This window comes from Aulostomus chinensis, chromosome 4 (assembly GCF_037954235.1).
Source record: "Aulostomus chinensis isolate RoL2024-O1b breed Wild chromosome 4, RoL_Achi_v1.0, whole genome shotgun sequence".
In the NCBI taxonomy this organism is placed as follows: domain Eukaryota; kingdom Metazoa; phylum Chordata; class Actinopteri; order Syngnathiformes; family Aulostomidae; genus Aulostomus; species Aulostomus chinensis.
The window spans coordinates 14,456,951-14,460,179 of record NC_141323.1 but is presented as its reverse complement, the minus strand read 5'-3'; the positions used below and the strand labels follow the sequence as shown (position 1 = coordinate 14,460,179).

Below are 3,229 nucleotides of genomic sequence, written 5' to 3'. Positions count from 1 at the left end.
AACCTAACCAGAACCTCATGCTGACCTCCACCCTAAAACCAAGACTTGACCTCCAAACGGCCCTCTGAGGATGTGAGGACGGGGTTAAATGCCCTCACTTTCCAAAAGTGTCCTCACTCTGTTGGTTAAATCTGTATTCTAGTCCTCGATATGTAGCAAGAACAAGAACACACACACTCTTCATAGTCTCATGATTACATGGATTATCATCTGACGATGTTATTTCATTTCATGTAAAGGCTCATTAAGGATAAGCCGCATTCACAGCACAAAGGGAGAAGGAAGTAGAAGTTGGTTTTTTTGGCGAAAAACAAGTACACTTGTGTTTCGCAAGACATTACTAAGCGTTTTCCTCCGCGTGACACAAGTAGTTTTAAAAAAATCTGATTTGACTTTACCTGGCAATCAAGGGGGGGGGGGACAACCTTAAAATGTAACCTAAGAGGGCATTATCTTGACATTACGGTAAAATTTCCTCTTGAATTTAAGGCGTTTAGGGACTGTGTGTGTGTGTGGGGGGGGGGGGGGCACAAAGAAAAAGACAGGAAATGTGCTGTTCAGTTTGATCAACTCATGATCACAATGTCACGACCCCTCTTGTGTGTGCCTGTGTGGTTTTATTTATTTTTTATTTTGAACTCTGCCTTGCAGCCGTGTTTCCCCTCATTAAACACAGAACAAACGTTGTTTTAATCAATAAAAGGCGTGAAATTAGAAGGAGGGAAGACAAGAAAGACAAAAAAAGCACCACTGGAAACTCCTGAAAGTCCCTCAGGGCTTGACTCAGGAAGCTGCCTGCTGACTTACAACGTGACGTACGCACACACGTATTCATCATCGTCGTCATCATCATCAGCAGCAGCAGCGTTGCAGCAGCAGAAGAAGAGAGGAAGCCGTGTGTGAATCCAGGGATGAAGACGTCCCTCTCAGGAGAGAACTGTCGCTAGTGACTTTTGTGGGAGAGGGGGTTCGATTGTCTCATTATCAACCGTCGGAAACTTGCCAAAGTCTGCGACAAAAGCCGAAGAAACAAGGAAAGATTCCCAGACACCAGTCGAGGCTCGGTACGTTACCACACACTCTTACGGAATAATCTGTCTTCCTTCCTTTTTGTGATTAATTAAAAAAAATATATATATATTTTAGGATATAAAATGATGTCGATGACAAGCTAAGGTGGAACTCACTGGATTCCATTCGGAATGCGCGTCTGCGGCCATGTGCTCCCGCCGTGTCTCGGAAGGTGATGCGTTCAGGGTCCTCGGCTAGTTTTGCTGTAACGTCAAGCGATCCACAAACTGCGTAAGCAGTGGCTTCTACCGTGGACAACTGTTGTTTATTTCTTTTATTTTTAAACGCATACGTCAAAGATGGCCGAGCTGGTTTTCTAGACGTGTAGCAATGAATTGTTCCGTCTTATTTCAGTTTCCTTTTTTTCCCCCTTTTTTTTTTGTTAGGCTAAAGTGGTTTTCTGGTTTCGAATTCGTCAATACAAGGATTTTCTGTGGTTGTTTTTGGGGTTTTTTATTTCTTAGTATTACGCAGAAAATCCTTGCATTGAGAGTTTGTGGCGAGTGTCGACCAAAGAGGAAGTTTGAAAAGTGACTTTCTGAGCTGGGAAGTGGCGCTTTGTGTCTGATTCTCCTGACGTGTCATCGTTGTCCGAATATTTATCGATTAATCAGGAAAACAAGCAACCGAATATTTGATGACCCAAGTATTCCTCAGTTGCAGCCTTACTGTTTTCTGCCGTGGTAATTTATCTCATTATCTTTCTCCAAATAATAACTTGATTTATATCTTATTGCTGGAAAACTAGAGGTTATGTTCTTAAGGGCTTTTGCTTGTAGCCTGGTGTTGATCTGAAATCAGGAGCTAGCGTGCTAGTAGCACCCAACCTGAAACATGTATCAGTTGATTTAAGATGAAAAATCAGTTCAAATCGTGAATTTTATCGATCAACTCATCGGATGATCTTTCAATTAAGGTTTAACACAGGCAGGAACTGCATTGAGTTTCTTGCTGGGTAGAGAATAAGCGGCTGAAAATCAGGCGATCAAAGGAGGAAGATACTCATGCCTCGGTCTCCATAATAATCTCTCTATGAGAGAATGAGAATGAAAAAAGTTGTTCTAAATGCATCTTTAGAAACAAGGCTTTTTGTTTTTCTTTCGACATAGCAAAATAAAATGAACCCGTGATGGCGACAACACAAGCTCAGCTCTCTCTCTCTCAGGAATCATGCTAAGGATTGCATAACAGCTCCGAAATCAAATGTCCCTTCACAGCTCCCGTAGTGCAGAATGTAAACAATGACACTATACAGCTGCTCATGTGCTCCGGTTGATGTTATGTTGGATGAAAGAGAGAAACTGTTAGTGGTTTTTTTTTTTTTTCCACGCTTCAACTCAGTCCTAAAACACCCACGTCTAAAAACAATAATGCGCGCATCTAAGTTTCTGTTTCCAGACTTTTAGGCTGATTCTTCTTCTAATGTGCCTACAGTTTTCTTCCTCCTCTGCCGTGGCGCCATGGTGGTAGCTGTTCTTAAGATGTACTTCATCGGCACCGCCCTGATTGTCCTCACCGTCCTTTTTGGAATGGCTGATTCCATCGGCGGCCTGATGTACGTCCAGGATCGCCACTGCTTTTTGGACTCTAAGACACAGGGGAAGCTGTCGTCGAGCAACCATCGGACGGGATCGCCGACTAAACGTATCGGATCGTGAGGGGTGGGGGGGATGCTGAAGCAATGGGCAATCAGCCCCCCCCCCCCCCGAGATGATCGCAGCTGTGTGCACTTTGATAAATCTGCGCTAGACAGTTTGTTGATGTGAACTGATGCATTTGTGTCACCTGCTGTCGAGACTCGTTTGTAAGAAGCGCAGCTACGAACTTGATGATGACTACTGACCACTTGTTTGCACTCGAAAAAGAGAAAGTTTTGTTGTTGCTGTTGATTTGGGTTGAGTGTGTGTGTGTGTGTGTGTGTGTGTGTGTAAATAAAAGATATCAAATGTTGTTGCCTCTTGACCGTTAGCTTAGCACGCTAACTGAAATTGTTCTGGCTGCTTGCAGCGATTTCGAATCCCAGTTGTGTGAAACGTGACCGGTTCCACAACAGCGTAAAGGACCTGGTGTCTCTGTGGTCCGTGAGGTTTTATTAATCATGAGTCAAATATTCTACGCGTGGTGGGAATTTGATTTAAAAGGAAGAAAGAAAAGCCAC

The 3,229-nt window shown here is 43.5% G+C and overlaps 1 long non-coding RNA gene across 1 annotated transcript; it reads left to right on the top strand.

Moving 5' to 3' along the window:
• The first annotated feature begins 534 nt into the window (after positions 1–534).
• LOC147262804 (uncharacterized) lies at positions 535–3,021 on the top strand. The gene is made up of 2 exons (XR_015112483.1): positions 535–1,064; positions 2,506–3,021. It is a non-coding gene; the product is annotated as an uncharacterized LOC147262804 (long non-coding RNA).
• Positions 3,022–3,229: the final 208 nt, after the last annotated feature.